This window comes from Scardinius erythrophthalmus (assembly GCF_964197995.2).
Source record: "Scardinius erythrophthalmus genome assembly, chromosome: 15".
Classification (NCBI taxonomy): domain Eukaryota; kingdom Metazoa; phylum Chordata; class Actinopteri; order Cypriniformes; family Leuciscidae; genus Scardinius; species Scardinius erythrophthalmus.
The window spans coordinates 16,901,531-16,925,474 of record NC_138235.1 but is presented as its reverse complement, the minus strand read 5'-3'; the positions used below and the strand labels follow the sequence as shown (position 1 = coordinate 16,925,474).

Sequence of the window (23,944 nt, the reverse complement as noted above, 5' to 3'; positions counted from 1 at the left end):
GACGGACTCGATGATGGTGAGATCAGATCATACCGGCTGTTGTCAGACTCCTTGTGCATACAAAAATCTCACTGGATTATTACAATTAATGGCAAAAGAAATGTTTGGAAGTGGAAACTGATATTTCCTACTGACACACTACAGCAAAAGATATAAATAACTAGCTTAAAACCTTTTTTTTGTTGGTGAAAATACTAATGTGTCAAAGACTTTTTTGCATACTATAGTATTGTATGGTTTTCCTCATTGCCAATTTACATGGTGAATAAACTTGAATATGGCAGTGAGGGGGAAAATGCGTGTGGAAAGTGTGCAAAGAAAAATAATGTGAAAGTATGTGCAATAAGCCTTACACTATTATGGTACTCACAATATATATAAACTTATATCTAAATATATACTTTGGCAGGTCTGATTCAGTCAAGTGTGTCCAAACTTTTGACTGGTAGTCAGGTCAACCCGGAGGTCAGTGAACTTTCCCCTACGATTGAATCCTAGGCTTTCTGTGAATGCTTGGATCAGTTCTGTTTATTCCTCCCACACTCCCCTCTCTATCCCACACCCACCCAGCAAAAAGATGAGAACATATTCTACAAAGATTCCTCTGATAAAGATCTCCCTCTCTCCGTCTCATACACACCCACAGGCTCACACAATGTGCATATGGTTTCAATCTTTCCAGCTGTCCCACAGTTTCAGTCACGAGAGGCCATCCTGGAACAGTACACTGTCTGTGTGTGTGTGTGTGCTGTCTCTGAATATGAAGAGTAGAAAAAGACATCGGAGGTTAGAGGAGTGGAGGATAGAGGCAATGGGTGAGAAAGAGACACGGTCTGTTTTGTCTCCCAAGGTTTCTGTCTAAGTCTCACATTCTCCTTCACACACACAAGCACACATACTCTCTAGGGATGAGATATGCTCTAGAAAGCAGGCATCCTGATTTCCCAGCAGGCTGTGCTAATGGCACATCAGGTTCAATCTGCCCCTCACTCTGTTTTGTTTCCTTTTAGTTTCGCCCTGTCTCTGTGAGGTTACTGTACATTTCTCAGTCCCAGTTCTGTGGTGAGCTGCGACTGGCTTAGTTGTAGTCTGTTCCAACTTCACACCAAGTTTACATGCACTACATTTCTATTTTCATTCACACTAAGCGGTTTGGGTGAAAAGTGTAAGGGACCCCAAAAAATCTGCAAATGCATTTGAACCACCACAGAGAAGTGTTATCAGAGAACATGCCAGTAAATGTGCATCAACCACAGTCAATGTTTAAAACATGATTTTGACATTTTATTTTGTCATACTAAATGCTGCATTGCCGTGCTGGTGACCCTCTATAAAACTTCTTGTATTGCTAAATAAACAAATAGTTCAAATTATGTATTACGGCAGGCAATAAGATGGAGAGAAGACAAACTTGTATGAATGGGCCATTTATAGCTGTTTTTAAACTATCTGTACAAATACTTTCCCCCTCAAAACTGCAAATAACCTCCATGTCCGCCACATTATAAACATTTTTCCACTTTATTTCTTTTTATTTCCTTTCACCTGGTTTGGAGGGTATAAATAACTCCTTCAGAGACATGAGTCAGTGTACTTGTTTTCTTTTGGTGTCAGGAACATCCTTCTCTTTTGTAAAAAAAGAAAAGAAAATGTTACAAGGACACTTCTTGTTGTGTGTCTACCACCAACCCCCTCATCAGATGTGCCAGGGCTCTTTAAAGCGGGTAAAGCATCCGTAGGTGTAAGTTTGAGCTGTCAGTCAAGCTCCACGACGCAGTGACTGGCAGATGGACTCTGTTTTCTAATAAGGACATTCCTCTTTCTTAATTGGGCACATTGTTGGTGGCGACCGTACCCAATCTAATACTCGTACAAAAAAATAAAATAATGTATAATCTTGAAAATCCCACTAGAGAGCCAGAACTAATCCATCATTCTTTTTCTAAAGGTTATTTTTGGAGAAATAGCGCTCCTTTGAGTGTGTGTCAGCAGAAGTGTTGGTTGAGGCGAGATGTGGGAGGATGTGGGATGAATAGTGCGTGTGTTTTTTAGGAGAACTTTAAGTGTGTGTTTTAATAGAACAACAAAAAAAGTTTTTGGTTTGTGGTTGATTATTATTTCTGAAAACTGCATAATTTTGTGTTCGGACAAAGCATTGGGCTTCTTAATTTAGATTGGCTTCAGCAAGTGTCCTGCAGTTATGTATTGGTGTGCGTGTGTGTGTGTATGATTTACTGTACGTTTGAGTGTGTGAGATGAGAGGAGGGGCCGTGACCCATCCCGCAGTGCTGTTTGTATTTTTCTGTGGTCTGCTGCCGTAAGGACGTGTAGAGATTTGTCACCTAGGGTACCATTTATCATAGTAACAGTGTCGTGCAGGGGCAACATGGGAGGAAACCAATCATCCATCATATACATGGCCTGTCTCCACAGCAACACCACGGCCCGTGACCAGAGTCGGAAGGGCTGCTGGGGGATTGAGTGGATCACTTCGGTTATGTTCAGACTGCAGGCAAATCTGAGTTTTTCTCAAATCAGATCTTTTCAGGTGGACTGCCCACGCTAGTAATTGCAAGTAATCAAATAAGATTTGTGTGTCCAAACATAACCAATGTATCTCCATGAGTTGCTTTGGTAATGACGTAGGCGTACCCACGTTTCTGACGAGGCTTTTAAAACAGATGCAGGAAGAATGGAAGTGCATCATATCCCACTCTCCAAATAAGCGGCTAGCCCGCGCTGATGTCATCAACATGGGTGCTAAATCAGATACAATACATAACAATTTTCAGGAAAAAAGAACATTACGATGTCCAGAAATCAATTTCAATAGTACATTGGGTCATTTTCGGTACATTTGTCATTTAATGAGATATACTAAATAATTTTAGTGCCGAGAATTTTCACGTGAATAAACGCATAGATCCTCAAATGTAGCTTGTGTACTTTAATGGTCTAGTGGTAGAACTTTTGCCAAGCGTGTCAATATCGACCCCGCCAAGAAGTGGTGGGGACATGTCCCACCCGCATATACGCCTATGCCTTGATAGCTGTTATAATGCACAGTGGTGTGCGTGTGCGCTGTGGAAGATCAACTGTCCCGTTGGTGTTATGCAGCGTTTCTATGTCAACGCTATCAACGCCGAAATGAATCTTCAGCAATCAGGTGGTACAAGTAAGAGCTCTGTAAGTTATGTTCCTTTTTATTGCAATGTTATGTGCTTCGAGACATGAGGTAGTTTAACATCGTCTCATGACGCTTTGCAGACTCCGCTGTGCTCGTTCACGTGTTTTGAAGGAGGCGTGGCTTTGGAGACTCTCTGTAGGGAGGGCGGGATCTCATGCTAGTCAATAAGAACTGAATCATAATACCACATGGCGATAATCAAAAACAATTATACAAGGTGCACATCAAAAAGCACACAAAGATCATGAAATATAAATTAAAATTAGAATTAAATAAAAAAACAAAATAAAAATAATATATAAATACACCCACACATTGCAGTTGCAGTTTAGTAATCAGATAGTGACTGAAAAATAAAGCATTTTAATTACTTTAATGTTTTAGTGTTATTTAAGTAGTTATGCTAACTTTTTTAGCAGGCAATATGAAGCACTTTTGTCTCTTCTACTAAGTGTCTGGGCGATTTATTTTTGAGTATGCAGACTTTGCGCAACCCTGCAGCAACTGGGTCTTTGTAAACAATCTACTTGAATCCTTTGAGCCCTGACTGTGTGTGCGCGTGCGTGTGTGTGTGTGTGTGTGAGAGAGAGAGAGAGAGAGCGAGAGAGACAGAGAGAGCCCCCCTTCAGGGTGTGATTGTGAGTATAGTATTTTTGGCAGTAACTAAGGCCATTATGCCAGCAAGAGTGTGGAGGAGAGAAAGTTTGAGCTCTTTTTCACTGTGTCCACCAGGAATAGCAGTCACCCCAGGGGTCTCAACAAGACTTATTTCCCCAGTTGCTTGGATCACTCTGCCAGCAACGTCCGCTTTTACTAGTCTATAAAAGAAATGTGGAGTAGGATGAATCTAGCTGAAAACATGTACAGGTCATGTTTTACCCCAAAATCAAAAGTAAGAAAGAAATTATATTTTGTAGTAAGAAAATGAAGTCTAGGACAATTCATATGTTTCAATTGTTGCATTTTTTTAAATTACAATATATATATTTTTTGTCCAAACAAAAAATTGGCATCTGCCATCTACACTCAAAAAAATAATCTGTTGAACGAACTTAATTAAATTAAGGAAAGTTTTTCCACGAAATGACATTTTTCCAACAAAATCGAATTAGTTTGAAATAATTTGTTGTAATCTTGTTGTATGAATTTAAATTAATTTAGTCATTCCTGCTTAGATAACGTTTTGTCAGGTTAACTACATTTAGTTTTTGTCCTGCCTTAAATCACCAACATTATAATTTTAGTTAATTTGACTTAACGGTCACTTCTAATGATAGACACTACTAGTGTTCAATTGAATTAAAATCATTTTTTACATAGTAATATAATATTACTTGTGCAGGTCTGCAAGTGAGGTTTACACATAGTGTATACTGAGTGCCCACAACCTGAACATGAGGTGTAATGCACATATAATGTAGTACTGAGCCCACAGCCTAAACACAGTCGCCACTATTCTGCATAATGGTAACCACAAAATTCAAAAACATTACAGAAAGTCCTCTAAGTTTCTAACATAACTGAACATTAAACACTAACATTAACTAACAACATCTTTCCATTTACTGAAAAACACATAAAATAACACCTTTTCCCTAAATTGACCCTATTAATGCAGTCCCTTGCAAAGCATGCTGGGAACTACAGATCCACTGCCCAGTTAGATGTCAACAACAATGATTCATGTAGTTTTCACACAAATGAATTAGGTTGATTGAACACAATTAAATTAAGTTGTGACAATATTAAACAATCGTGTTACTTTTGCTTATTTTAATTAATTATTTTAACAAGAGGCCAAAATTCATTTTTTGAGCGACATCCGGTTAAGACGCACGAAAAATATTCATGTTGACTCAATAAAAAAAAATGTGGTAAACCAAATTTTTTTTAAATTACATTGATTACATTTAATGAAATTAAGCTGGAATCATTTCTATGAAGGATTGTGTCGTATATGCTCATTTTAATTAATGAAATTGAACAAAGAGCTAAAATCATTTTTTTGAGTGTATCAGTGTTCATCTTTCAATAAACAAATTGAACACAATTAATATTCATGACCCAAGGAGATTCTTACAATATCTGTGTGCTGAACCGCTAAAAGAAAACAATCTTCCTGAAGAGATGAGATGTAAAAACTGTGATGGCCAGGATTTATGCCACACAATTCTTATACATTAATCTTTGCATTGATCAATAACTAAAAGAACATTAATATATTGGTTTGGTTTAAGATCTTTATTTGTCAGTGTACTGAGTCAGTGCACAGGCTTAGTTATTTGGCTTAAGGTTAAAACATTAAAACCAGTTAAAATTCCTCTTTGGCTAAAATTTGACTTTTAGAAACATAGCTTAAATTGTCAAAGCTCATTTTGTAATGAAGATGACTTGAAATGTTTAATACCTGGTGTGTTGTGGGAATGGACCAGCCTAGTGACAAAGAGATTCAAACAGGAAGCTGATCTGTTTTAATGGGAATTCTAAAGGAAATGAGACTGTAGGACATAGGACAATGTGATGTCTTGATTAATGTGATTTTTGTTTAATAGAATTCTTTTTGCATTAACTAAAATTGATCCATAGCTCTAAATTTAGTTAAATGTATTGTGTTCATTCCAGGGTTTGTGTTGTTACTGTTGTGAAAATTTGTATGGCTTTTTGTTTTCATGGTGCTGGTCGCCTCCTATAAATTCAGTGTATGCTTTATCTAATGAGAGTCTTGTTACTTATTGTACCCTGGTAAAATAAGTGGTGCTGATTTTGGTTCTCTGTCAGTTTGAGAGACTCAAGCACATTATGTCCTTTTTGAGTGCTGGCTATTTCCTGTGATGTAACCTGAATGGAATATAATTATTATAAAAAAAAATTTGTCACAATTGAAGACCACTTTGCTTCCTGTTTTGTGGCGATGGACTAATTTTTTGTTGTTGTTGTGATTGGCTCATGGCAGATCCATCACACAAACAAAGAACAGTCATAGGACAAAAATACATTTATTTTGTATTATTCAAAGTTGTCGCAACAATGTTTTATGCCTACGTTCCAATTCATATCAAAATACTTCCTCAAATCCAAGCTTATTATGTAAAGAAAACTCCTGTTTAGTTGTGCAGATTGTTTATGCTGACAAAAATGCTGGAGAGACAAATGTTTTTGGAAGCTTTTAAATATCTACTCATTTAGTTTGTTTTTTAAAATAAATAAGCATATTTAATTAAATTCAGTGCAGTAAATGCAGAATATACATGAAAATTGTGTAATGTTGTGGGATGCTTGACAACAATGTTAGTGCAAAACAATCTGAATATTCCTAAAATAGGCTTCATTTTCTTCAGAAAATATAATTGATGCATTGAGTTTATCTTTTGGTTTTGGGGTATAACATTACGGGGCATTTCTTGACAGTATTTGTGAGATTGTTTTGTATGAGAGAGGGTGGGGAAGAGGAGGGTCATTCTGGACTCTGTCTTTAATAAATAAACAATAAAGAAGCCAGAGCTTCTCAATCCCTTTTATATCTCCTGTGACATTCTGATGGATTACACGGCCATCTGCAGCAGAATCTGTGTGTGTGTGTATGTGTGTGTGTGTGTGTGAGAGAGAGAGGGGAGGGGGTGAGCCATATTTTACACACATACATAAATCCAGACAGGCAGTGCTTTGTTATGCGCGTTTGTCAGCAGGCCATTTGGGTTAAAGGGAGTGAGAGACAGGTGAGCAGGTTGAGGGTTGTGCATACAGAACAAAGATGGACGACAGATGAGTGATGGGGCAGAGAGAGATGCTTCAGAGAGTAAATGAGTGATTGAGTGTATGAACTTCCTTAATTAATCAGATCCTTTTAATGAGTCAGATCAAAGGTTCATGTATAATTAAAAAGCAGAGCAATAATGCACCTGCTTCAATGGGAATTATGTGTGTGTGAGGGCGAGGAGAGAAGAGAAGATAGAAGTGGATTCTCTGAGTAAATCTCATAAAACCATGTCATATTTCATCCCAAAATCCAAAATAAGAAATGGTGCTATATTATATTATATTAATCAAAGTCAAAATTTACTAAACGCTTAATAGTCATGAAAATAATGTCACAATGCAAAATCACTTTTTTTTGATTTTGGGTTTAAAGGTGACCCGTAAATGTTTTCTTGAGATTCACCCACATATAAACCAACTAGTCTAGAAACTAGAAAAGTCACACTGTCATATGCCCCAAGGGTTTCTTTCAGGGCACAACCTTTTTCAATTTATCATCTTGAACTTTAACTCTGAACGCCTGGCCTTGACCTCCATCACCATCCACATCATCAATCTGCCGTGCGCTCAGGGTCCTTTCTGTCGTCATGCCCCAAATATCAGCAGGATGTTTTGACGCCACAGATTTTACCCTTGTTATTAAATTGTCTTTTAATATGGCATCTCTCTTTTCAAATTGATTGCTTGCGAAATTGCCCCTCAGGAAGATAGAAATCATTGGTAAGGTAATTATGTTAATGTGTCTGCAGTCCGGTGAGGAAAGAGCCTCTCATCCACGTCTCACCTCGTGCGCTTGAGCAGCTGTCAGAAAAGAGACTTCAAGAGTAGACAAGTTTGGAGATGAAAAAATGGCCTTATTTTCCTAAAGGAACGTTTTAAAAGAAGGATTTAAGCAGATCAAGCGTTTATCACAGGATTATATAAATTGTTGCTGAATGTCATTTGAATGCATTTATATGATATGATAATCTGATATAATTTGCTCTTTTTGTGGTTCATTTCAGCACAAAGAGCTTTATATTGCAGATGACTGACTCCTACCTTAGACTGTCCAAACAAGTTTTCACACACTAAACACAAGTCTGAGCCTTTGCAACTGACATTTGTATGGGTTTTTTAAACGGACACACCTTCTGGAAAGGTTATATACAGCAGACATTTACTGGATTTCTTCTTTGTTATCTTGTTTATTGGTTAGGACAGCCAGGCCATGCACACTGCTCACCCGACCACGTCTCTGACACTCTCTGGATTTTAAACATTGGAATAATCCTGTTATCCTGAAGCGTAAGAATAGAAAGTCTTATCTTGAGTTATACTAAACAACCTATGAATATTACTAAACAGTAATATTCAACAAAAGTATGTAAGAAATAATTGATTAGTCAGTAATTCCGCTTATTTTGCCATGTGCATGGAATATGTATACCTTATTGAAGAAATGAATTTTCCGGTCAATTTTAACATTGAGCTAATTTTTTTGTACATTTGGAGTGCTGTCCGTACAGAGAACAACGACAAAAATCGGTGTTGCCTACACCGTGTTATCCTCTTTTTAAAATTTGCACCCTGTTGACTTCAATGGGGCAAGTTTTAAACCTGCTTTTAGCCTCTTAACATCCTTGATGTGTCATTACAAGTGCACAGGTCATGTGAGTGATTCCTTCAGAGTGAACACGAGTGAATCTGACTGCAGTAGATGTGAAAGATATGAATAAAAGTGATGTTAATTCAGCCAGCGCAAATACCTGTATTTACATCCTGTTTTCGGTCGAAGTCCACAGTAGTCGATTGTCGATTTCACGCACATAGGTTTAGTTACCTATGATCTCGCGAGTTCTCCTTTAATGTTGAAAACAGTTGTGCTGTCTAGTATTTTTGTGCAAACTGTCATGATTTTTTGATGAATAGAAAGTACAATAGAGCAGCGTTTATTTGAAATAGACTTTTTTTTTTTTTTTTTTACAATGTAAAAGTCTTTACCTTCAGTCTTTTAATGCATCTGAAAAGTATTAATTTGGTACTGGAACTAAAGATTTCAAAGTTTTCATCCCTAAAATGCTATTATGTCCTTACATCACTGATTAAAGGGATAGTTACCCAAAAAAATAAATATAGATATATATGAGAGAGGGTAAATGATGACAGAATACAGCCCATGCTGCCATTACAGCTTCATATAAACATGTCAAATTGAACTACAATGTGGCTAACCTGTAGCCTTGGCATAGACCAGTTATAGAAAATTAACATCATTGGATCTGAATCAAAAATTCAACAATGCCAGTATGATAGCAAATATATTGGTTATTATTTTAATTCACAGTAAACAGGTCAGGAAGAGTCAAGTCAGGAAGAGTTGTTAAAATTAGGGACGTGTTAAATGATATTCAAGCTCCAAGAAGAGTTGTCGGAGATGACAAAGTACAGGCAGGGAATGATCAATGATGAATGCAGTTTGATGCACAGTATTGATTCGGAGTGAGTGTTGCTGTGATTTAGTCTCAGGTGTGGTTGATCCAGAGTGGGCTTAGAGCTGGTATTGATCTCTGAACTACCTGAAGGCTCCTGCCTGCCTGTGTCTGAAGCAGTGGTGCAGGGGAATGGAAGGACCCTCCATCAAAGTCACTTTTAATGCAATTCCGGGATGAAGAATGAAATCACACAATTTTAGAAATCATATGGGGTTTTGATGAAAGGATTCGCGTGTGGATACTTTTGGGGTACGTTCCAATTGCTCGATAGTGCCTTGTGAAGTGTACTTCACTGAGTATTTGGCCAAAGTAAGTAAGATTCGTTGTTCACCATCTCAGTACTACACAAAGTTAGGCTACAATAAATTAGGTGAAATGTTTTTAAGAGGTGCAGCATTTTTATTCAGATAAATTTGTTTCAGATGTGATTTTACAAAGTTTGAGACTTTAAGAGTTTGGGACATACCTAAACAGAGTGGTTATTCAGATAGAAACACATCTATCATTGAGGTCGGAGTGAACTGATGTAAAAAGCAACAAGGCGGACTCAGCGTTTTAATATAATAAAGGCTGGAACTGTTATTTATGACACCCACCACCACTTACTATGAGGGCAGAGCGTGACTGAACTTCTCAATTTTGACGGAGAGGCTGATGCCATAAAACATGCTGTAAACCACCCTAGTTTGAAATATAAAAATGGCTCGTATTGTGCATAAGTGTGTGGAGTATGTACAGTTACTGTGTTCACCCCTGAAGGGGACTGTGAGAAGAAAGGTTTGATGTGGAGAGAATATGTATTCATGCACAAAACTTGATCAGCTAACCTTGCGTTTAAGGATTTTATTCTCAATTAAATTAAGCTACATCTGATTCTTAAAATCAAACTAATTAATTCTAATTAAATTATGTGAATCTTTATTGAAAGTTGAATGTTGTCTAGTATGTCATCATTTGATTTGTAGTAATGTGTTGGTTTGTTGTAACTATGCCAGTTCTTCAATGTCTATCAATGTTTCTCAATACTGTTAACCATGAAATGTTGATATGCAAATGAGCAGAGATGGATATTTCTGGACTTGTGCTTCTCCTTAGTTTATACTGTATCTTATTAAATAAAATCATATAAAGTCATTTTGAAAGACTCACACTCTTTGCCCTCCACCCTCACCACTGGGGTTCCACAGGGACCGATGTTAGGCCCGTTTACCTTTTCCTATGGTGATTATGTAACATCATTCTGTCTAATTTTAGAGACAGAGGCATATGTTTTTACACTGTTAAACCTGGACAAGCAACTATCCTTAATCTTTTTAAAGTTATAACACTCTCTCAATAAGACAAAATCTCACAACACAACTCAAAATCTTATTGGAATCACGTTTATCTTTATATGAAATCTTTATAACAAAAGAACATTAGTCAGAGCAATTATCTGGAATGGTAGTTGAAATGGAGATGGCAAAGCTCTTTTTCTCATTTCACTGTGAATCTGTGCCCTCTCCTCTCTAGTGACCATTCGTCACGGTACACCAATGTCATTTCCTGTTCCCAATTTTGGCAACTGTGCCTTTGCCTTGTGCCCCCTCTTTCCAATACAGACAGATGACAGCAATCCATCACCACTGTTAGCCTCATGTCTGCAGGCTACGAGCGTGAATGAGCAAAATGAAGAGTTTGTTGATCTTTTTCCATATCTCTCTCCCTCAGTCTCTCTCTTGCTGCTTTGTCTTTGAGCCGTCCTTTGTGTTTCCTGTGCCATGGGTATTTATTGTGGGAACGGCTGCGGCCTGCGAGTAGAGTTAGGTTACATGAGAATACACACCCACATGTTATTCTCCCCGTTCCCTAGATGTGTGCATACACACCTCCGTCATGGAGTCATGTATAATCATTCACTTCATTACTTAGTCAAGATTTTCCTGCACTGTTGGCCAATTCAGCAAAGGAAAGTCTCATAGAATTAAAGGGTTATATCACTCAAAAAATGAAAATTCTGTCATTATTTATTCAACCTAATGTTGTTCCAAACCTGTACCACTTTTTTGTGGAACATAAAGGAAGATACTTTGAGAAATGTCTGTTTTTTTTAACTGTATTCATTTAAAAAATCATACAAAATGTAAAATATTAAGCTGTTTTTAACATAATAATAATAATGAGAAATGTTTATTAAGCAGCAAATCATCATATTAGAATGATTTCTGAAGGATCATGTGACACTGAACACTGGAGAAATGGTGCTGGAAATTGAAAACAGCTTTGATCACTGGAATTATAACATTTTAAAATGTATCCAAATCAGGTATTTCAGATTGGAAGAATGCTTCATAATAGTACCGTGCATGTGGTGTGCATACCTTACCAACCCCAGACTTTTGAACAGTTGTGTATAAATAGCAAAAAAACTTTTTAAATTAAATTAAAATAACTATATTAGATGCTTGAACAGTGAAATTACGAAATCGTGCTTAAGTAGCTAAAAGCGTTTGCGTTGTGTAGAGTATATTTCAGATTTAAGCAAATTCACTCATGGCCATGAATCCAGAGTTTAATATAAGAGACGGGAATCACTGGGAAGAAAATAATGGAGCATGAACTGATTTAATAACCGAAGCTTTCCTGCTTATCTCTCAACCAACAAATCCACTATTCACCCAGAAGGCAAAAACCTTCCCACAATGCCACTCTACTCGATTACTGTAAATAATAACCATTGAGCCATGGCCATCAGTTCAGAGAAAGCATACCTTGACAAAAATCAGAGGCAATCATTTCCGGCTGGAAAACCTGAGGACGCATAGATTTTTAATTTATTACGCACCTTGTACGTCGAGGTGACAGTCTGTCATCGCTTTTAAATACAAGCGAGCTTTTTAGAGCAAAAAGGATCAGGTCTTTCTGCTGAGTCAGGGCTGGTGCCCTGCAGGCCACTGTGGCAGAGCTGTATTCATTACCTTCTATTCCTCTGAGACATGAGCTTTATTAGAGAGCGACAGGCGGGTGGGGCAAGAGTTGAATCAAACGGAAATGTTGAGGGTAGAGCCGGGCGCTTTAGTATCAGGAGAAGAGCAGAGGAAGGCTATATAATGAAAAACATGTTTAATGCATTTGCACATCAGATTCCTAATGCAATTGACATCTGAGAGAGAGAAACTGAAACAATTAAGGTTTCTACTCTGATCTATATGGCAAAAAAACGTAAAAATGTAGCGTTGGCACCACTTCCAACTCAACCATTCATTGTGTGTGGCGCTGCTTAGCTGACCTTGGCATTTCACTTGGATTTATGGGTCAGCGTAAGCCTTTGACCAGTCATATTTCACTCTGTTAACACATCAGCAAAGCATGACTGAACACAGTTGTGTCTTGTCATTTGTTTTGGTTACGAGTAGTATGGACTTTGGTGTTCATGTGGTGCAATTATGTTTGAACTGCACAGAAAGAGCATTTATACTCCCTTTTCTCTTTTGTGGAAGGAATGTCAGATGTGTTTGAAATGACATAAGGGAAAGTAATTGATATCCATTCATCTCAATTCATTTGTGAGAGCTTATATCTACTGAATGCAATACCTTTCCCTCCTCCGCTTTTTCTTTGTAGTCTTGGGCTCTTCTGTGTTTAGACAAGCTGTTCATTATGCTTGTAATAGTGATTGTGTGTAATCAAGTAAATGTAATTAGAGGTGGGAGTAATTAAGTATCTTCAATAGTTTGGAAGAGAGTTAATGAGACCTCTTCAGCGTCCTGTTGGGTTTTGCCTCTCAGGTCTCCTGAAGGAAGTGCTTTGTGTGGAGAGGAACTCTGTTTTTGGTTTTTCGGTTTCTGTTTCCTTCTCTTAGGTGAAATGCCACTTTATAAAGACAAGAATTTCTCTTGTTTCCATCTTATGTCTTCAGACATCATTCACACTCCGCTCACGTCTCACGAAGGAGATGGAAAAGACGGGGAAATATCATTAATTTTCTGTCAGTTTGCTTAACTTTTGTGTCTTTGAATTTATTTGTTTATTTATTTCGCTCATTTAATGCTGAATGCAACTTGACATCGCATTATCCTGAGGGTTTCCAAACACCTAATACGAGGAGAGAAAAAAGGGAGCGGAAAATTGAGATGGATGAGAGCTGGAAGAATGGAGGTTGTGTGTGTGTTTTATGTCACAAGAGACAATATTTGTTAAATGTTCTTGGTGTAGCCTTTGGCTCTGATATTCTGAGGGTAAACAAACTCATTAAACCCACAAAACAGACCGTTTAATTCTTTCATTTGGTTTGAGAGCTCACAGAGACAAGCGCAAAGTTTTACTGCTGTAAAACAGTGTCCTTTTATTACATTTCTACATTTGCCCAAATTCATCCCATCTTGCCTTCATGTAAGTGTCAGTTTAGCATATTTCAGAAAAAGTCAACACAATGTTCATGGTTAAAATAAACACAATGAGTGTAAACATGAAAATTCAATGCATTTACAGAGCTCGAAATTAACTTTTTTACTTGGTAGCACTGGTGCTCCCAACTTCAAAAAGTAAGGAGCACCAGCAAAAATTTAGGAGCACCCACCAAATTTGACGTTTAGCTCTGCCAGTAGAGCGGAACGGCCGGCAGCATCCTGGTGATTATAAGCCTTAATAATCGAACCTGATTTGTTTGCCTCACACTTGTCCCTGGATTTTTAGTGCTTGGCACTCTCTCTGTGTTTAACCAAGCTCTCGCGCTTAAAATATATTGATTCAGTTGCGAACGCTGTGCTACCTGCAAAACTCTGTCCCACAGGCATTACAGTGACCCCAATACATTGAACCATCAGCAGAGCGGAGCCACTCGAAATCTTTTAGCCACTCTCTCCGAAAGCTGCACGATTTCTTTTCAGCTGGTGTATCCACATTAACCACATCAACTCCAGGATTATTTGTGACTTTAGGTGACGGCTTACAAAAGAAATCTGTCAGCATTTATCTTCTCTCTTATTCAGCCTTTTAAATTTCGCGAGGTAGTCAGCTCCCTGTCACGTGACAACGGAGCGCAGTGAAAGGGAGTGGGAGCGATTGACAGCTAATATTAACCCACCGCGTATCAGCGCACATAAGGTACACACTGTGCAGTAATTTGCAAACGTTTTGTAGATAAATGAAAACAGGCCGCACCACAACCATTTTTTGCACTCACACAAATGCTCCCAAATATATTTTTAGGTCGCACAGATTAAATTTAATTTATTATGAACAATATAATAATCTATGTAAAAAATTAAGGAACATGCAACACTAAGGAACATTTTTTACCTTAAAATAATGTTTCCAAAATCGTATCAGTGGTTCATCAAGTCTTAACAGGGTGAAAGGCACTTCTGGATTCGCTTTGCAGCCCTATATCTGCTATAACCACACTATGCAAGTTTGCCAAACCGGGTCGTGTTTCTGTAGTTCGAATGAGACATAAGAAAACTACAAATTTGACTTGCTTTACGTCAAGCGTTACAAAAGTCATTATTTAGTTTTTCTTCGTTTCTGATGTCGCAATACATCATACTTTCATGAAATCATGCAACATACTCTACCTTGTCTGTGGACATCGTTCATTCCAAAGCCAGTGCTGGATAAACAGCGAGCGTGCGTGCAACAGTCGGCTGCGGGCGGCGAAATTATTTACGACAGCAGAAATGGACAATTCCGCTTCCAACCTGTAGGGCGACCGATGAGGAAAATTCCTTAGTGTTGCTTTAATATATATTAATTATTTTTAAATGTATAATTTGTATTATTCATTATTATTAATGGTTATTACTATATTTTAATATTTTAAATGTATTTTGAAATATCTGATCTAATTTGTAATTTTGTCCAAGCCATATCTTACTGGCACAGTGAGGATTTTGAATGAGTGACCGCATCAAACTTTCACAGGTCTTTCATACTAACTAAATGAATAAATAAATATACACCATAATTTATAGGTAGAAATGTAATGAGCAGTAGTTAGATATTAACTCTTTCCCTGCCATTTTCACAAAAGTTTAATTCCCCCCAGAATATTTTATTGTATTATTATCTGAATATGCAATATATCAAAAGAAAGAAAATGTGAGCAAGTTTCATAAAAAAGCAACATTTTGAGCAAAAAATGTGAAAATGTTTTTTTTTTTTTTTTTTTGGTCAAAGACTACATTCAGATCAATAATCAAAACACAGATGGACACCCCCAAAGCTTCACAGTCCTATAGCTCGTCCTGGGTCGACATTTCATTCTGTAACATTAGGCAGTTTTGATTTATGTGCTGTTTAATGTTGATCACGTTATTTTGCATATGCATTTGTTACATATGCTATTGCTTGTTTCTGCTTCTTCTTCTTCGCATGTCTTTTGATCAGGAGATTCAGTACTCTTTCAGAAGATGTGTAATAGCGCCCCCTACCGTATAACAGTGAAAACACAGAAAGCCGTAAATTTCGGTCGATGGCGGGGAAAGAGTTAAAAAGAAACCTAAATGCAGTATAGTTATTTTATTCAGTGAATCCTGATATTTTATGAACTGCTTCACTTGAATGAATCAGACTTTCCAGTGCCACATGTGAGAGGACTATTCATCAATAACAGTAGGCTACATGAAGCCATGTAAAATGGTTGTTTAAAAACAATTTGCAACACAATTTTAAAAGTTAAGTGACTAATGTTGTTAAGATGTTAGTGTTGCTACTTTTAGCTAGTTACTCCCTTACACTGCCAGTGTTGGTTTTGCATGCAGCTTTAAAATCACACAAGCTCTGGGTGTGTTGAGTTTATGGAATGTATCTGTGAACCACACCTGCTTCTGAGACTTATTTTCAGAAGAACCTGTAGGTTTAGCCATGATCATATATTCGTGCCTTAATCACCATGGGGACACCGAAGGATCACTGATTAGGGATCACCGTACTCACGCTAAGGTGTGGTGAAGTCTTTCCCCAGAGCGCTGGCGTCCTGAGGTTACACGGCTTGTTATTGTGAGCAGGTGAACCACTCCAGGAATAATACTCAGAGAGGTGTGCCTCTTTATCCATGAGGGACAGTGATGTTGTTAATGTCATTAGTGGTATAGTAGGTGTGCATGAGAAATAATCCAGAGCAACAGTGCTTGGCAACATCTAATCCACAGGAAACTAATTCCCTCAACCCTGAAAGTTCTTTTAAGGCCTTTTTCTGCTCCATGTTTCTCACACACACACACACACACACACTCACACACACTCACACACATACACAGAATTTCTGTAACCAGTAGAAACCGCTGTGCTTCCCTACTGTTACTTTTCTAAATGGATGCACTTGCTCTGGGCATGTGGAAGGTGTATTACTTGAAGCACATGTCCGGAATTTATAATGAGTCTTTCATCCGAGCCTGGCCATTACTGGGACATTGTTACTGAGTTCTGGCAAATTGGAACCCATTTTTCTATTCAGTGGGTTTAGACTTACATGTTTTTTCTTCAGTGGCGCTGGGTAAAGAATAATTGTGTGATTTTGAAACGCATTTTTGGCTCCTCTTCACAAAAGTTGCCAAGGCAGAAATATATAAAAAAGAAAACGTATAAAAGACAATGATTTGTAATTGAATTGGCAATGTATTTTCAGTCATATATGGGTTCGGTATGAGCATTTAACAAGTTTGCAGACAAGTATGGACAAGTATTTCTCCCACGGAATAAAAAAATAAAAAGGGTAATTACGACTTGATCTGACATCTCAATTGCAAGTTTATAGCTTACGATTCTGATAAAATAAATAAAGGCTTTATTTGTTAAAAATAGAGATCACGATTCTCCCACGATTCTGAATTGACAACTTACAAAATATCATGTCATTTACTAGAGGTTCTGACAAAACATTAACTGCAGCAGTCTATTTTTAAAAAAAAATATTTAATTAATATGAATAAAATGTTTTAAAATCTGATTTGAATGAATGATTCAATGACTCACTCAAAGACTTCACTTGTTTCATTACTAAATGAATCCGCATTTTTGAACAAATCTCTTGAATGAACGATACAATAGCAAATATATTTTTAACTAACTTGTCGCCACCTACTGGTGTAACTATGTAATTAATACAATCTTTATTTGAAACATCATGTTACTAACAAAAGGTGATTCACACTTTGTTGATCGCTTCCATAGACATCAGTGTTTAAACTTTTATCCAAGTACTTCTATGATCATTTGAATTACTTTAACAGAGAAATAATGATACTGTGTGTTTGAAAAGACGTTTGTGAAGCTTCTTTCATACTTGTACATGATAAGTGCTCTCTCTGGATCAGCGGCAGCGCCAATGCAGATCTGAATGTCCGCTGTAATTGTACTTGTCAAAGGTTTAGTAGACGTTTAGTTTAGCCGAATCATTGTAATTTTGGATGTTTGAATCGAGATCAGGATCTTTTAACAATTAATTGTGCAGCTCTTAAAATAAAGTCAGAATTATGAGATATAAACTTGAAATTGCAAGAAAAAAAAGTCAGAATTGCGAATTTATATCCGAGTGGGTTTATAACTCCGTTTTGACTTTTTTTTCCTCACAATTGCAAGTTTATGAAACAATGTCAAAGAATTGCAGTCATTATTTTTTTATCCTGTGTTGGTAATCCCTTTTGACACTGTGTGTTTTAACGTTTATTTCAGTGAAGTGCCTTGCTCATTGTACATGCATTTCTGCATATTTGCTGTTTTTACAAACTGAAGGACATGTCTAAATAATTTTCTGTAGTAATCAACCACATGCCGCAATGCTGTGGATGGAGCTTAAGTTGTATTGAACCCGAAACGTCCCTTTGAGGGGATGCGCTGTTCTCGCACCACTGAGTGACACTGATCCAGCCAACAGGACCATCAAATGCTCTGTTATCCCAGCAGGGAAACAGAGATTGCCTGCTTCGATTGACAGCATCTCTACTGTATTTTTTCTCCCTTTTTGCACCTTCAAAAATACCTGTTCACTTCCCACTTTCATCATATGGAGAGAGCAGCATGACTATGAGGGATCTAGTGATATATATAAAAATACAGATACAGACAAGCTGATAATTATGATAACCGATAACTAATTTTATGGCCTATTAAAATTAGATTATATTTTATCTGAAGAAATTGAAAATGACTTAAAATTAAAATAAATAGTTTCAAGTGAATTTCTGAATAAAAACACTATAATGTATAGTATGAACAATGGATATTTATTTTGACATTTACTAAAAGCATTTTAGGATTATTTATGAAAATTAGCCCTAAAATGAAAATTAGCCCATGTTTTTTTTTTTTTTCAATTTAGTTATAGTACTTTTAGTACTTCCAACTTATTTTATTTCAGTTAGTTGCCGAGGAAAAATGTAATGTTTATTTTTTTTACTTTATTTTAGCTTTATTTCAATTGACGAACATGATTGTTAATAGTTTTATTGTGGTAGTTGACAATAGCAACAGAATTTACCAGTGTTATTAAATTATTTGTATTTTATCTATATAATTATAATTATCTAAATATTTTTCTATAAATATGCGAATAGTGAATATTCCAGTTCTTCTTGTTTAATGTTCCACAGAAGAAAGGAAATCAAATGGTTTTGGAGTGACATAAGGGTGTGTAAATGATGACAGGATTTTCATCGTCTGTCTGTTGTTTTTTTCTCATTGCACGATTAGTCAAAAATGGCTCACTTAAAGACTGTTGTTGTTTCTTTTTTTAGCTATGCTTATTTTGAATACGGGTATAAGCACACATGAAGGTGTGGAATCATCCTCATTTAGGAAGTCACAAGAAGTAGAGAGAATTAAAGACCGGCAGAGAGACAAAGACAAAAAGAGCTTTAGTACGTTGTCGCCTGCCTGCCTGACTCGGGGTGTTATCATGGAGTCTGTTTCACACGTTGTGTTTGTTCTTGCTTTCAAGGCTGCTAGCTGCTCTCACCTCATGCATTATGCATGTAGCCGGACGCTGTTAGACAGGGAACGTGGCAGTAAATGTGATTCAATGAGTTTGCGTGATTCAGTGAGTTCGCCACAGGCACATTTCTGTATGTCGAAATTCCTAGGGGTAGCGCTTTCCTTTCAGGTATACGAGTCCATTTTTGGTGTTAATGGACAGAAAAGTGGACACTGGACCAAGATCGAAATTTTAGAGCTGTTAAGTAATATTTCACGGATCTTATTTGCCACGTAAGTGGATAAAAAGTGATGTTGGAGCTCTAGGGTTGATTCGCCCTCTACAAATCAAATAGCTCTATAAGATGCATTGGGCGCATAAAGATGTTTGAATGGCTGTCTGGGGACTGCTGTATAAAATATAGCTGTAATGCAACCCACAATAGGATGGCTGAAAATTGATGTGTGTGTGTGTGTGTGTGAGAGATGTTTTATTCTCATTAGTCTATTGGGTAGCAGATGGTCTGACATTTGTCTGTTACTTGCAAATCAGCACAGATGTTCAACACACAATTAACACATAATTACAGAAATTCATCACCAATATAATGTGTGTCATAATCAAAGATCTAAATCTTTTGTTTTGTATGTTTTGTATCATTTGTATTATAATGTGGAAGCGAACAATACCTTTAAATTATCCTTTAAAGTGTGCTATTACTTTTTAAATGATTGGCTCATGGATTTTCTCCAAGCAAACAAAAAAAATCACACAGACTTATACTCAAATTAATATTTAAGGTATGTTTACACATTTTTTACAGTTAATTTTGCACACAAATGGCAACGTTATCAAAATGGATCTGTGAAAACGACTAAAATCGCTGGACTATTCTTCAGCCAGGCCAGTAGTTGGCGTTGTCACTTTGTAACGCAACACTACGCTATAGACAGAACACGTAATATGCATGCATATGACAACACCGTTTTTACAAATTCGGCTTTTAGTCGATTAAACGGAGACGATAACAGTCTCGTTTTCAAAAATTTGCATTTTCGGGCCCCCAGAACGCCGTTGTCGTGTAAATGAACGGCAAACCTGCATAAAAAGTTATCATTTCTAAAGATTACATTTAACAGTGTTATTAATTATTGTTTATTGTATTATTATTGTTTTAATAGATTCATTTTAATTACGTGAATTTTAGATTACATTTTAGATTACATTACCAATGCTGATAGACGATAATATCTAATATCAACCAATAATTGATATGTTACTGATATATGCATCCTTAATGCAAATGGATGTTTTTGTGACATGATCTATGGGTGGGCGGCACACTGTATACAGAAACTGAATTTTCATATTAGGCAAACTGAAAACATTTTTTTTACTTCACATGCTATATATTACCTGTGGAGAACTTTATTATAGGTATACCCTATATTTAGTTTTCTGTGAGAGAGTGGTGACAAAAAAAATAGAAGGAGAGTGTAGGAAGAGAGCGAAAGCGACAGAAAGCCTGTCACCTCATCATATGCAGAGTTCATTAAGACCTACTTCTGCACATAAAGATGCTTCCTCTCTCCCTGTTCTGTCATCATTAAACTCCATCCTACAGAAGGGCTGGAGAGGTGAAGATGTGTGTGTGTGTGGCTTCACAGCTTCCCCTGGATGTGTGGATTAACTAGCCACTGCGACATCACTTCCTAGTTTGCGTGCGTGTGCTTGTCTTTGTGTGACTTTCCCTGCCTCTATCTGAGCGTGTGCGTGTCCTTGCCTTTCCTCCGCGTGTCCTGATTGATTTATCCTCGGTGGAGGGGCTTTGATGACTCCCTTCTGATCTATTTGGTTGAAAAATAAGAGAAATTGCGCCATTGCTCTTTATACTCGAGTAAAAGAGAGGGAAAATGGGCCACAGGGGGAACTGCGCACATGTACACACACACACACACTGTTCAGGGCCGAGCATGTGTGCTTTACTGCTGTTGTTGAAACTCATTTACTAATGTATGTTTCATCCTTAATGCATTGGTGGAATGTATTTTGTATCCGCATCCCTATTAAAATGCATATGATGTGATTCCAGACTCCTGTGTATAGAAATATAGACTGGATTCAGAATGTGTTAATTTAGTCTCAAGACCTCTTCTAACTTTCCAAGCATTGGTTAGCTTTCTGTCATCTGCCATCTGCAGAGGTGGTTTTACTTCACCTTGTGCTCTAGATGAGATCAGACTGCTCAATGATGATCTCAAATAGATGTTTATTTAATGAGAGTGGTGGTCTGAAGGTTGTTAGTGCCATGCTGTGCTGTTTGAGCTACAGGAACACCACATAATGCCTATGCCAGGGTGCCAGTATGAATGAACCAAAGGTTCACAGCTGAATCCATCATATCTTTCTACAGAGCATTATTTTACATTACTTATATTATGTTATTGTACATCATTTTGTACATCTTTTTTTTTTAATACATTAAAATAAGTAAATACTGTAGTTAACTCATGTTAACAATTGGAACCTTATTGTAAAGTGTTATTAACCTTTGATTTGATTTTTTACACCGCATATGACATGGAAACAAGATATTGTGGCCTCTTCATGACCATAATTGATCTAAAATAAGGGAATGAATAAAAAATAGTTGTGGGAGTTAATTATTAATTCATTGCAACCATATTTATTTTTTCTTCGACATATGATGTGCCTGGCTCCATAATGTTTCAAACTTAAGACACTTATTTAAAATCTAGTTGTCATTTGTGACTATCCAAAAAACTGTGTCCCTATGAGGGTTCATTAGATATTGTCTAATTGTATCTTTCAGAGTGTGCAACAACAAAGTTGTGATATCTATATTTTTAACAAATAACTTCACATATATGTATGTGTATGTATATGTATGTATGCATGTATATATGTGTGTGTGTATATATATATATATATATATATATATATATATATATATATATATATATATATATATATATATATATATATTTATATATATATATGAAAAGTCTCAAACTGGTTAGCAATTTGAAGCAGACTCAATCAGCAAGTCAATTGTTCAGAAGAGTTTTTAGGAACACCTCATTGAATCGTGAATCATGTCCATTTCAAATGTCCAAATCATGTCCGTTTTTGAATTTGGAATCATTACTTGTAATTAAAGAAATATATTCACAAAGAGTATGCTAGTATGCTGCTGAAAGTTGACACTGTTAAGCTTTCACAGACAGGCTAAAATTTCACAGACAGACTTTCTGTTCTGGGAAAATGGAGGAGAAATATTGATGACTCATCCCTCTCTACAAAGATTTTTGTTCAATCAGATTCCCTCTATAATGAGAGCACAGTGCTCTGTGATATAGACCTTATGCTCCAGAGAAACAAGCGTCTGTGTTTGAACTTCTGTTTTTGCGGTATATTTGTATTGCATCGCAGTCGAAGAGTGATTAGCTGGTGAAGCAGATTTACTTATTTTAGAGTTAACGAAAGTTATCATGAGCATTGCAGTGTTTGAAGCGGATGTCATATTTACTTGTTATTAAGGAAACATTTTCACGAGATTTATTTTTGTAATAAATGGTATTCTAAATAAAACGTTCCCAATTTATATTACTGGTTATTTGTTAGCATTGTAAGATCCAGTTGTAACTTAATCTATTTTAAGAGATGCTTGGCAGTTAGACTGTAAGGACAGTGAGTGACATGTTGAAACCATAATCAACACAATATTTGACTTTCTTCAATCCGGCAAAAATATTATTTAGAAACAACATGATCAATAGCCAATCATATTAATTCTGGATGCTAATGCAGATGCTAACTTTCAATTGTGTGTTGTCATTTCTCCTCAGTGTACGTATATGGTTTGTGCATCTCCACTGGTGTCTGGAGAAGAAATTATCTCATCTTTGTTAGGTAAGCAATCAAAGACTCTTCTCCATTGAGTTGTGGTCTCTCCATCTCTGCACAGCTTTCATCCTTTCATCCGAAACAGGAACTATCAAACGGACACTCACACACTTAGAGTATTTCTAACCGCATTGATAATCTCCTGTCTAGTACAGTCTCTAATGACTTGTAAGGCACCTGTGGGGCGTCTTGAGGTCTACTTTTCTCGCTCATTGATGACCCTTGTTGTGTCTTCAGGCTGTTGCCTGGATACTAGGGCCGTAGAGGTGGCCTTGACCGTGAGGGAAATGAAATGGCCAGTGCTAATGGCTATCGGGAGACAAGCTTCAAAGCCTCCAGGGCCCAATCTGATGAGTGTAAACAGCTTTCTCATAAACATGAAAAATGTCATCTCCTCACAAAACCATCCTCTTCTTCTAAGTGACAAAATTAGGCACAAACAAAGCTCTGAGTCTTTTGCAGAATCCAGAATCCAATGATCACAGCGATGAGCTGGAGATGTTGTATTGGTTGAAAGGGACTAGGTATATTTAGCACTGAAGTACTACACTTGCATATAATCAAATAGAGTAAAATTATTTGATATTTGTATATTTAGTTGTAGTTATTTGTACAGTAGATATTTCTATAGCATCACTGTTGAAGAGTATTTAGCTGGTGAAGTGGATTTACTTATTGTAGAGTAAACGAAAGTTATCATGAGCATTGTAA

At 36.8% G+C, this 23,944-nt stretch overlaps 1 protein-coding gene across 6 annotated transcripts in view; it reads left to right on the top strand.

The window, feature by feature from the left end:
• sulf2b (sulfatase 2b) overlaps positions 1 to 23,944 on the top strand; it is a 143,115-nt gene that overhangs the window by 30,114 nt on the left and 89,057 nt on the right. For 3 of the 6 annotated variants that reach the window (XM_081386422.1, XM_081386420.1, XM_081386430.1), the window contains exon 3: positions 23,176 to 23,239. The exons of the other annotated variants lie outside the window; for them this stretch is intronic. The gene's annotated coding sequence lies outside the window, so the exon portion shown is untranslated. The remainder of the gene's footprint in view (positions 1 to 23,175; positions 23,240 to 23,944) is intronic. 6 annotated transcript variants of the gene reach the window in all.